This window comes from Brienomyrus brachyistius, unplaced genomic scaffold (assembly GCF_023856365.1).
Source record: "Brienomyrus brachyistius isolate T26 unplaced genomic scaffold, BBRACH_0.4 scaffold51, whole genome shotgun sequence".
Classification (NCBI taxonomy): Eukaryota; Metazoa; Chordata; class Actinopteri; order Osteoglossiformes; family Mormyridae; genus Brienomyrus; species Brienomyrus brachyistius.
The window spans coordinates 2294684-2307939 of NW_026042326.1; the positions used below are offsets into that span (position 1 = coordinate 2294684).

The 13256-nt window shown below is 46.5% G+C and overlaps 1 non-coding gene across 1 annotated transcript; it reads right to left on the reverse strand.

Annotated features, from left to right (window-relative positions):
- Positions 1-861: 861 nt before the first annotated feature.
- On the reverse strand, positions 862-944 carry trnal-uaa (transfer RNA leucine (anticodon UAA)). Its single transcript has one exon. It is a non-coding gene; the product is annotated as a tRNA-Leu (tRNA).
- Positions 945-13256: the final 12312 nt, after the last annotated feature.

Genomic DNA, 13256 nt, shown 5'->3' on the forward strand with positions numbered 1-13256 from the left:
TCGGGCCTGACCTCGGCAGGTTTCATTTTAATAGCGCTGTGAAATGACTGGTTGTACCCCTTTATTAGATCGTCCAACACGTCCACATATCGCCGGGTGTTTTTAGCCGTAAAGTACCTGTACATCCTCTCTTTTAACGTTCGATTAAATCTCTCTACGATGGAAGCTTTAAGTTCACTAGCCGTAGTGAAATGGGTGATTTTATGAGTTTTTAAAAGTTTCTGAAAAGTCCCATTTAAAAACTCCTTACCGGCATCCGTCTGTAGCTTGAGGGGGACGCCCCCCTCGGTTAAAATAGAATCAAAGGCCTGGGTTACAGCCGCACCAGTCTTGTTTCTTAACGCGCGAGCATAGGCTTTTTTAGAAAAAACATCAATCACCGTAAGGAGGTATTTTAACCCGTCGTTGTACGTGGCCAGCCCTTGCATGTCGCATAAATCGGCCTGCCACTGATACATGGCTCTCGGAACAAACACTCTGTTCCTGGGGAAATTCTTTTTAACCGGTTTATGTAAAGTATAACTGTCTTGCATAGACAGCCAGTCTCTGATGTCATCAGCAGCCACTTTTTTCCCCGTATCTTGCTGCACGGCTCTCTGCAGTCTGGAGACACCTCCGTATGACCCCGGTTGGCTGGGGTCATAGTACGAACTGCTCAAGACGCGAGCTGTAGTCTTGGCAACAGACATGCTTTTCACACACTGAGTGGGGGGAGAGCGGGGTGCGGCGTTTTATAGCTGACTGTGGATGGGGGTTGTTAGGAGACTGAGTGAACATCAGTGAAATTTTTGTGTGTTTTTTCTACATTTAACCCATATTGTGTAGTTTGTTTTTTAATTATTATTATTTTACAAAAGAGTTTAGCTGGGGTGGGGATCGAACCCACGCGGACATACGTCCATTGGATCTTAAGTCCAATGCCTTAACCACTCGGCCAACCTGCTCAGCATTTTTACCCGTTATTTACAAAGACTATTACAACGGTATTCAAGTTTTAATTTTTTTTTTATTTTTGCAATTAGTGAAAGATATATATATATATTTTAAAAAAGCTGGTATACAATTTGTGAAGGTTACATTTTCAAAATGCAGGTATACATTTAGTTACACCCGTGACAGTTGTTGAGGTAGATTAGCGATGTCACATACAGTAAAGTGGATATAGTGGCTTTTTCAACGATACATGTATGTAGAGTAGAAAGCATCTGATTAACATCGATAGGCTGCTTATCATGAAATTTAGAGGTGACTACATCTACTATTAAAGCGTAAAATACAAAAATGTGATTACAGTCAAATTCATTGTCAGGAATACAAGATAGACAAGCGCGTATGAGACTTTCGGGGGGATGTCTTTCTCCCTCTGACATCAGTTGAGTAAGTAAATCCATCCCCCGCTGATAATTTTCTCCGACTTGAGAAATCTCAAATAACACTCTATGAAAGCAGCAACAAGCATAATCATCCCGACAATCGCTTTTATCAATAGCACGCAACAATAGTGGACTAACTTTTTCTAAAAAAACATTTAACATAAACCGCCGTAAGGGTCTGCTGATACCGTTCCCCATCACAAGATGCTTTTTGTTTTAGTCTCGGGCCTCCCAACGAGTCAGAAATTCTTCTTCCAGGATCTGCTTAAACGCTGGGTTCTGTTCAAACAGATCTTGTTCCAGTCGAGTGATTTCCACCATGCCGTTGCGGGCCTCACGCAGATCGTACAGGATAGCTTCCACTGCCCCCTCCAACCTGCAGGCGGCCGCTCGGATGCCCAGGGTCGATAGAACGTGGGTCAAGGCGGGTGTCAGCCGATCGGTCCAGAGGTCACGCAACACAGAGTCAAAGTGTATGTAAAAGTAATTTCTGCCTGGAGGAAACAGACAAGGGTGTTGTCTTTGACTGGGATGATCCACCTCGCAGCCGAAGCAGTTTTTCTGCTGATGCTTCCTGATGACTGAGGTTAAAAGGCCCACTATCATAGCCTTAATACAAGCCAGCATCCCACGGCAGAGAGCCGGTCTGGAGAGAAGCCTGCAGATCTCAGGCGTCGGAGGGTCCTCTCCAGGATCAGAGGGCGGTGATGATGGAGGGGTTGGAAGGAGCTCCCCGGGATCAGAGGTCAGGGTTGCTGCTGGAGCCTCATTGTCCCCGCTTTCACCGTCGCTATAATTTGCTGCTGCTGCTGCTGCCATGATGTTTGTGAAAAGGGGTTGTAACAGAGTCCACTTTATATAGCGACGGCGGGTGAGGGGGTGAGGGGGGTCCTTACGGCGTAGGTTTTGTCATCTCTTGCATCTGCTTACGCCCCCGACTCTCCTTAAACATCGCTTGGTAGTAACCAGACTTTTCTTGAATCATCTGCATCCAAATCACAAACGGTATTCTCAGGCCAAAACAGTCGCATTTAGGCCACTGCCATATATTCACCATTCTCTTGTCCAGCTCCCCGGTCGCGTCCCACTTCATAATGGTGGTACGCTGTTTACGAGCATCTCTATAGTGCATCTCCATTGTTCCAGTCTCGACCTCAAGGTCGGTGCTCTCCTCCATCATCGGGGTAACGACAGTCTTCAAGTTTCCCCATTCCGTTTCGGAAAAAGTCACCAGATACGGGTCGTCTTTCGGGGGGTCTGGGCCGTCTCCGGTGACCTGAAAGACGCGCAGTTCCTCCGCAACGTTGTCAAAGAGGCAGACCAGTTTATTCCCGTTGGGCAGCTCCCAGATAGCCCTCGGGTCTTCCGACGGTCGCATCATAGGTACCCGTCTACGTGCCGTATGAATCTTCCTGGGAGCCCCCGGAGGCTGCATAATGGCCTCCTGCTCCTGTTGAGTCTTAGAAGGTGAGGTTGAATCTTTCATTTCGGAAGTCCCAGACATGTCTGTATTTTTTGAAAAGATAGAGTTGGCCCTGCAGCGCGAAGCTCCCTATATTCTACACGGCCTGCTCGTGGGGGCGTGGTACGGATGAAGATGATGCCTCTAGGAGGAGGAAAAGGCCCCCCGCTCGACGTAATACAATTTAATTGTCTCTGTCACCCCATATCTGCACGGTCATGTATGACAAACAAAACTATAAACAGAATTTACTGGCGGCCAAATTGTCAGACTTGATGTATGACCAGGTGGTACGGCCTTGATGATGCTACTCGTGCCTGTGTAAGAAAATTATCTGTAATTTGGGACGTATGTGAAAACAAAACTTTAAACAGAATTTACTGGAGGACAAAGTGTCAGACTCGATGTATGGCCCGCGTGGCCGGGTAGGGGGGGCGCCTCGATGGCCAGGTGGCACGGCCCTGCAGAATTTACTGGCGGACAAATTGACAGACTCGATGTATGTCTCGACTTATGACCTTTACAAATTGGCGCCATACGCCGATGTGATACAAACGCTTGCGTGAGGAAAAAACACACGGTCAAAACTAGCGCCGAGCGTTTTTATTGGACGATAGACCCTGCACCTCCTCCTCTCATTCTTTGCTCCAACTTTACCATTTTATCCCACAGTCTCTCACAGTTTCTCTCAGACTCGCGCAGCAGCACGCCTCTCAGCTCTCCCGCATCGCTCTCTCCGAGGATTATCCAAAGCCGTGCGGACCTTTCCGCGCTACCGCACCAGTATGTGAATAAGTCCTTTGCTGATTCTCCGAAGCCCGGGGACCTTACCACGCTACCGCACACCGTACGCTCGCGCTCCATCAGGTAACCCAGCCCCGCTCACTCCCGCCCGCGCCCCACAAAATAATAATAATAATAACTTATTCAAATAACACACGCTCATAAGCACTCTCATCAATATCATTTTTTAAAATAATACACACTCATAAGCACTCTCCTCAATATCATTTTTAAAATAATACACACTCATAAGCACTCTCCTCAATATCATTTTAAAATAATAAACATTTAAAATAAGCATTTAAAATAATAAATAATTAAATCCAAATACCATTGCATCACTAACACAACCAACCCATGCCCCCTAAGCCACAATCATTTAAAATAATAAATAAATAATTAAATCCAAATACCATTGCATCAGTTACACAACCAACCCCCGGGGAAGAAGACAAAAAAAAAATATTTAAATAAATAATTAAATCCACATGCTATTGCGTCAGTTACACAACCAAGCTCAACCCACCACAACATAAGCTCCGCCCACTGAACTTTTGAACGTGACCTTTGACCCGACCTGTCATTTTGACAAAAGCGGTATTGCATCTCTCTCTTATATATATATATATATATATATATATATATTCCCTCCACCACCCCCCCTCTGCAGAGGACTACTTTATTTCTATTTATTTTTATTTATTTCCTCAAGAGAGGGAGAAGGAGAGAGAGGGGGACAGAAGGACGAAAACGGAGAGGAAGGTAAATAGAGAGGGAGGGAGGGAAAAGAGAAAAACAATTAAGAAGAAAGAAAACCACAGATAATCTGCTTCAATACCTGCTGAGAGAAAACAACAACCAACATCTGTACGAATCACAATGAGCATGTTAAGGAGCAACAGCCGATAAAGACAGTGTGTGTTTGTGACAACCTGTTTGTACACCTGCGTGTATCTGTGAGAACCTGTTTGTACACCTGCTTGTATCTGTGAGAACCTGTTTGTACACCTGCTTGTATCTGTGAGAACCTGTTTGTACACCTGCGTGTGTCTGTGAGAACCTGTTTGTACACCTGCGTGTGTCTGTGAGAACCTGTTTGTACTCCTGTTTGTGTCTGTGAGAACCTGTTTGTACCCCTGTGTGCACACCTGTATCTGTGAGCGTGCCGGTCTTCAAAAGGTTTCTCCATGTAAATGTCTAGTAGTGTGTGTGGGGAGCCACAGCCCCATCCCTCAGGACATGAAGCAGACACGGAGGAGGCCCGGACCCCAGACATCCAGAGGCCCCCCAGGGCATGGGAGCCCCCGGAGGACCACCGCAGGGAGAATAGCATCCCTCACCCAGAAAAGGGCAGAGGAGAGCTCCGGAGGGAGGCCATCCGGCAGCCACAGTGCAGGAGCCTCAGGGGGCCGTGGCGCTGAGCCCGCAAGCTCCGCCGGCGGCCGGCCCCACCAGAACAGACCAGGCCCTGGGCCCAGAGATCCAAGGGCCCCCCCAACCCCCAGCAAGGGCCGACAGAGCCACGAGGGCCAGACCCCGCCAGGCAACCGCCGAGGGTGAGCCAGCACCCACCCAAGCACCCAGCCCTGGACATCGAGAACCACCAACGCACCAGCGGCCGGGGGCCCCATCCACCGGCAGGGAGTGTGGCGGCGGGGCCACAGCTCTTCCTCTCAGCCCCCAGCTGCAAATGGCGAACAGAGAACGGGGGTGTGAAAAGACCCCATGCCCCCCTTCGCCCGCTCAGATGTGGTGTTGGTGTGTGTTGTTCTAAAGTGCTTTTAAAACAGGTGAAGGGCATAGCGCTAACCATCCCCTGCCGACCAACAGCTGGTGTTAGCTCAGCCCCTCCCCAGAACCCTCAATGTCTATGTGTGATTAAAATTGAGATGTGGGCCCTGGCACCAGAGGTAAGGCTGAATGAACAGACCGCCCTCTGGATGCCATCTGGATGCTGGAGGCCTCTTTCACTTGACCCTGCTAAGTCTGTACAGTCATAGCAAGAGAGTCAGTTAAACACAGAGAGGTTGATCTGCAGTGTTGGATTATCTGTTGGGAACCTGTACAACCACGTATTGGCCACTTAATCACAAACGCTTTGCTGCCACCTGCTGGTTAATGTTTAATAATAGTTAACTAGTGAAGGTTAGACTGGATTTTATTAAATTGTCTCTTAATTCTGAAAAAATACGGTACTATCCAAAAGTCTTGGGCTATTTATCTGGGTTCTGTATATTTGCTCAGAACAAAAACACAATTATCATTAAAATATATGCAAATTAAAAGTAACACAATAAAAACTAACAAGAATTTCTTCTTTTCTCCAAAAAGTTACTGATGCCTTGTTGGATCACTAGATGAACCAAGCTTTGGTTACAAAATCTCTCCTCAGGGGCACCTCAGCCATTCCATGTATTTGTTAAATTTCACCACCAGCTCACTTAATTAATTAAATTATTATACAAATGTTAATGCTGTCGGGGCGGCATGGTGGTGCAGTGGTTAGCACTGTCGCCTCACACCTCTGGGACCCGGGTTCGAGTCTCCGCCTGGGTCACATGTGTGCGGAGTTTGCATGTTCTCCCCATGTCGTCGTGGGGTTTCTTCCGGGTACTCCGGTTTCCCCCCACGGTCCAAAAAAACATGCTGAGGCTAATTGGAGTTTCTAGATTGCCCATAGGTGTGCATGTGTGAGTGAATGGTGTGTGAGTGTGCCCTGCGATGGGCTGGCCCCCCATCCTGGGTTGTTCCCTGCCTCGTGCCCATTGCTTCCGGGATAGGCTCCGGACCCCCGGCGACCCAATAGGATAAGCGGTTTGGAAACTGGATGGATGGATGTTAATGATGTATTGATTAGCTATAGGACTTGTGTTAATGGTCAAGTCAAAAATATATGGGTGTATTAGATGGTTGGTGCAAATGCTGTACTGACTTAGAAGAGATTTTGAAATGACTGGGCTGCCACTCTTTGATGGACAAAATATTATAATTCTAGACCAAGATGAACATCATTTTATTTGACGGCCCAAGACTTTTGCATAGTTTTGTATATGTCTTTATACTGGTCATTATTTGTTTTAATACATGATTAATAAATTGATACATTACAAAACATTTAGTATTTTTATGAAATTGGTTATTATTAAAAACAAATTTCACAAACTTAAACGGTTTGGGGTTATTAGGTCACGCCTCCTTGTCAGGGCCCACCAATCAGGGACTCTTTTAGAGGGTGATGTACGCATTAAATCAGGACCGCCCACTTATCACTCTGCGTAAAATCACACCAGCTTGTCTCAGCTGACAGCAACCTCACATATCAGCTAAGGAGGAAGACGGCATATCAAAAGTAAAAAGAAAGACAACATCAAATGAAAACATCCCTGTGTTTTCTGCTTTCAATCCCATTAAATGACAGTAAATCTAGTTGCTGTCCGTGGTTCTGAAAACCTGGATCAGTAAATTACAAATGAAACTTCTTTACCTGATTTAATTGTAACATATTTTGTTGGCAATGATGCTTTGTTGAGTCTAGAAAGGCGCAAAGTGGGTTACAGATAATTTAAATGAAGTAGTTTTACTTAAAAACCAGAAAGCTTTGAATAATCAGTTCAGCTTTGGACTATAGTGCTTCACAAATGTAAAATCCATCCAGTTAAATCTCTTTACCTCCAAGTCAAGAAGGAATCAAATGCAGAAGCACATTGTGGGAGATACAAGGTGCAAACACATTAAAAGCACTTTTTTGTGTGAACATTATAAAACAGATTGATACATATTAAGCAGTTTGTAACTTTACATCCAGAGCATGACCAGCCCAACCAGCAGCTCCATCTCTGATTGTACAGAATCCCTTGTCTGAAGTCATGACTAAACTAATTTTTATCTCTGCCATCAGCTTCATCAGAGAGATTAAATTAGGAATTAAACTAAACTAGGAGGGAAATACAGTCAAGCTATGTAAGTAGCTGAATTTTGTTTATCCACTAGAGGGCAGCCACACATAGATTCCCTTATAAATGGTTCTGATGCTTCAGGGAAGCACTGTAGAGAGACCCAGGTATGCCAGTGAGGAGCAGATAAAGAGCAGACGGATCCACCAACTAGCTGTAATATATAGTATTTTCATTGAATTTAAACAAATGAATATAACAGTGTCATAGTGTCAGATCCATGTGACTTTTTATGATTGATGAGCTTTGAAAGCCTGAATATGACTGAGGACGCCCACGGACCCCATTATGTGTAAAACACCATTGTGGTGCTGAGAGAAAGACAAACAGCACTCAGTCTGACAGGACTGCTGATAAGACCCAGATGAAGTGAATCACCTGACTTTGCCCCCCTCCCCCCAGGACACCCCCGCCCCCGTCATACAGACACCTTCCTAATGGACTTCTTGATTTGTACTGATCCACAGATATTAAAAGGACCTACTGCAGTGACATTTTAAAACTGTATAAAACATAATAAAGACTGAAACAAAGGCCTGAGGTCAGACCCTCTGTATGCGGCACACAGTGTTTCTGCAGTCTCACACTCACATCCTGTATGACGACATTTCTGCTGTTCAGAATAAGTCTGATTTCACTGCTCTTTGCTCATTTGCAATATGAGGAAGTAACAGTTTAGAAAAGAACTAGACTTATTTGATTAATTTGTTTGTATCATGTTTCTAAAATAAGATTCTAGATGTAATCAAAATATTTATTCCTGGTAAGAGCAGGACAAAAGCAGCATCAAACTGTTTTCCTTATTACAGACAAGAAATAGAGAGAAAATGTATCAGTGCACAAACAGTTTATTTTTATCAAAGATAGATGGATGATTTTTAAACATTTAAAACCCAAAAAAAGGGAGGCAGTGAAGTTATGGAGAGTCAGGAAGTGAGTGTCAGTCTCCACAGATCTGAGGTCAGCGATACACACTTAAGGCTCCTCTGATGCTCCTCTTCATCCTCTTCTTCACTGATGGGCCTCCAGGTGAGGATCACTTACTCTGGGACAGGCTCTCACTCTCTCTCACTCCACCATTCAGCGTAGTTAAGATGAAGATACATTTTGCACAATATACTTACTACATCTGTATTTTTATATTCATATTGTTTCCTGAAGTTTTATCACTTCCTGATAATAGTCTGTGGCGGTAGCATGTTGACTGACTGATTTTAGAATTGATTGCAGTCTTCCTTGTGTCCACTATGTGGCAGCAGTATACAGGAAATATCTTATTCTGTCACAGCTGCTGGTGTGTGTATAAATTCACATACTCTGATAGTAAGTAATTCTGCCTCCAATTGTTTGTCAGGGATCTGGGCAGGAATGAATTACATGTCAAATGTACATACAACAGAGATGGGCTCCTGGGAGAACTTTGCCATAAGTTGAAACACGACTTTAAGAATGACACTGATCCAGAAGTGGATAGTTTAGGTCCAGAGAGTAAAAATCCAGTCCTGGATTTTGTTTCAAACAACTAGTTGTGTAAAGTGCCACAGACACAGAGTACTCAGCTGGTTGGTTGAAACTAAATCTTGGTCTGGATTTTTACTTTCTGGACCTGAACTATCCACTGCTGCACTGACCCCCACCTTCTTCTTTTTTTTCGCCTTTGTCTTGTCCGGCAGCTTTAGCAGAATCAAGGTCTGAATGCACTGCTGTGCCAAACATGTTTGCTTTACCATGAGGGGCTCTATAAACTCTGTATAGACTTCTCATGTTAATCGATTTCATTATTTTATTTTATTTGATTTTATTTATTTATTTTATTTTGAACACATACAAAATTTTGCAGTGGGTGAGCTGGCCGAAGAGGAGGGACATATTAGGAGGGAAAAAAGAAGGAAAAAGAAAAAAGGAGTAAGTGAGAAACATGTCAAGAGTGGATAAATTCAGAAATGTGAAATTATCCAGAAATGGATGAATTCAGGAACAAACAAAATTAAAGAGTGAAGAAAGTAACACAACTATACAAGCATATAAAATCTTAGTGTGTGCTTGGATGGATGCGTACAAGTATACCTGCATGTGTGCTCAATTGTGTAGGCGAGATGCAGGCTAGTGTGCGTGTGTTGTGTGCTTGTGTTGTGTGCTTGTGTTGTGTGCGTGTGTTGTGTGCGTGTGTTGTGTGCGTGTGTTGTGTGCGTGTGTTTTCAACATGAAATGGACTAAATAGCAAGGGTGGGAGGCCGCAACCACACCCCACAAGAGCCAGAGGTCGGCGGAGACAGGCCCGGGAGGACCAGGACGTCCGCAGCTCCCAAAGAGCACGGAAGAGCCAGGCCCCACGTCCCAATAACAGCCATGCCTCCACTCCAGCCGGGGGAGAAGGGAGGTCCCAGACGCAGCCCCCGCAGCCAAAAGGGCATGAGCCCCAAAGAACCAGAGGTGGGTTCCCAAATGCGAGGGCGTGGCCACTCCCGTATGAGCTAAGGCCAGGGCCCCTAGGACCCCAGGCGGCCGGGGGCCGACCAGCCCCCAGTAGAGAGCCTCACCCACGCTGGAGAGGCCCGAGCCCCCCCCCGGGCCACCAGCCAGTGGAAAGGGGCCAGCAACCATGCCCAGGAGACCAACCGCACCCAGGACGGAGCAGCAAGCACGGACCCAGGCCGCCACCATCCACACAGACACCCCGCAAACACACCTCGCAGCCATGAACATACACCATACACACATCCCCACAACATACACAGACACCCACACACAGAGACAAAAAGACATAGGCCCATTCACTCCGAACTGCCCTCCGACGTGCGGGAGAATGCAACCAGCCGCGACCCCAGGGCGCCACCAGCCGAGCGACCACCCAAGCGCCCCCCCCCCCCCCCCCCCACACCCCCGGCAGGAAGCAGGGGAGTAGGAAGACCCTCCCACTCTCCTCCCCCATGCACCTGTGTGAAAGGTAGAGTGTTGGAGGCGTGTGGTGATGTATGAGACTGTATGTAGTGTAAGGGTGAGTATGACAGTTGAGAAACTAAGATGAATTTAAAATTGACGGGGGAAGCGTTGAGGAGCGCTGCTTGTGAACAGCTCTCCTCCACATCTCCTCCCCATCAAGACCCTCAATGTATATGATGTGAGTAAAATTTGGGGGCGGCAGCAGCACAGAGGCGAGTGATACCACCAGCCTCTGAGTAGTGCCCCCGCCCCCCAAGGCCCCGTGTGTATACTGGTATGTGATGACTAAAGTGCAATTAAAACGGGGAGGCAGAAGGCCGCGCAACAGAGTGAGTAAGGCCACGTAAATGGCCCTCCCCACCGTAGTATGCACGGCATACGCCCCCCCCCCCCCCCCCCAGAGGTCGTACATGTGTGCGTGGCATGTTGTGAATGAGGGGGGAGAGGGGCTAGGATTCATAAGGCCAGGGGGCAGATTATTCACCCCCTGGAAAAAGAAAGCCAGCTAACCAGCTGCCTTAGTAGGCACCCCAGCCCCCCCCGCCGAGCGGGAAGGAGCGGACCTGGGGCCTCCAGGGCACTGCCAGCACCAAAACCCACCCCACCCCTCCCCCACCCTCGGCGGCACCCCGGTGGAAACACAGGCCACCCCGGCGCAGGGAGGCACCCACCGAAGAGATGGCCAGGCCCCAGGCGCCACAGCCTCGAACCCCGTACCGAGGCCTGCACCAAAGAGGTGTTACGATCCTCAGTCTAGGGTTGAGGACCGCCAGAAAGGTAAAGGGAAAGGAGAGGGGAAAACGAGACAACCAGGGTATGGGAAAAGGGAACACGGGACACAAAGGGATCTTTTTTTGTATTTTTTTTATGTTTATTCACAAAGACTTTCACACACAATAGGGCAACAGACTTCGGGAGTGACACCGCCAAAACAATAAACAAAACCCCACTAACGAACACGTCCCAAACTAAGCTAATTCTAAATGAAAAGAAAATGACACAGACTAATCCTAACTCCCTAACCAAAACACAGAATAAGCAACACGTACGCAAAACAAAACAGCCGTCACTCCCTACGCACTTAACAGAAACGGACATACAGAACACCAAAGCCGAAACACAGTATCCGAGGGGCGAAGCAAGAGAGGAGTCAGGAGGAAGGCAATAGATCACAAACCAGAAAGCAGTCAAAACCAAAGGCAAAGGTACAGAGGGATAAGGCAAGAGACGAAAACCGGAAAACCAAAAACTGTCATACACGATCAATCAAAAGAACACAAGCAAATCAATAGCGCAACAACCAACTGTGAGCAGAGCTGCCGCTACTCTCCCGCGCCGGCCTTTTCAATTCACAAACGCGGAAGTAGCGTCGAGGCTCGGGGCATGGCCAGGTCCGGGAGGCGGAGACGAAGGCAGCCGGACAACAATCAGGACAATCCCCCCCAAACCTTACGGCACGTAACAGAGGTCAACCGCCCCTCCCAGGGCCAGCCCCTGCCACCACCAGCACTCCAGACCCCACGCCCCATAACCACCAGTTAGCACCCGCCCAAGCTCCCTCCCACCACCCCCAGCCAGGGCAAACACCCAGACATCATAAAACGGCAGCCATCCCAAGAAGCCACTAGACGCCCATTGCTCGAGGGCCCAACCCCGCCATCCGCCAGGATCCCGAGGAGACGAGACCACAGCCGACCACCCCCCCCATATAATGGAATTGGCCCAGAGAGAGAGTGGACCAGAGAGAATCCAATTCACATAATTGTTTATTTTGGATGGGAGCAGATATTCTCTCCATACTTAAGTGGTCTAACAGTAAATTTCTATGCTGAGTAATACATAAATTATTTTTTGATTTCCTGTTCATGAAGATAGTTTTCTTTGCAATGCCTAAGGCAGTAAGGATTATGTGTGCCTTATTTTCTTTCATATCTAATTCACTTGCATCTCCTAAAATATACAGTGTGGGTGAGATTGGGATATGACAATTAAACCATACTGATAGATCTTCACATATCCTCTGCCAGAACTTCTGCACCGGTGTGCAGGACCATATTGCATGCATGTACTGTAGTTCTCCACAAAGTTACCTGAGCAGTGGGTACATAAGTTTGAGTGTTTAAGGCCTATTTGGAACATCCTTTGTCCTGTGTAGTGTATTCAATGGAGAGTTTTGTATTGTACAAGTTGCAAGTTGGGACTTTTAGTCATTTTGAAAGGGTTTAAACATATTTGATTCCAAACGTTTTGCTCGGGATCAATGGATAGATCTTGCCCCCATTTTGAGGTTGGGAGGGAAATTGAGTCATCTATTTATAGATTTATAATCCCTTTATCACGCCATACAGGAAAGTTCAATGCTTTCTGTTTTTGGCAAATATCTGGATTGTTCCAAATGGGTGTTAGATTACAGGGCTAAGTGCAGACCTGGTTATTTTTAAAAATTCCCACCAGGCTGTCAATGAGGTCTTAATACTAAGGCTTTTAAAACAGTTATAACGCTTCGTGCTAGGACTTATAAAGGGTAGATCAGAGATTTTTACTTCTCCACTGATTGCTTGTTCTAAGTCCAGCCATGGACTGTCTACTGGGCTTGATTTAATCCAATTTGATACATACTGCAATCTGCTGGCTAAGATGTAGTGATAGAAATTTGGTAGTTCTAGACCACCATTACCTTTAGCTTTTTGTAAGGTTTTTAATCTTATTTGCGATGGTTTATTCTTCCATAAAAATGATGAG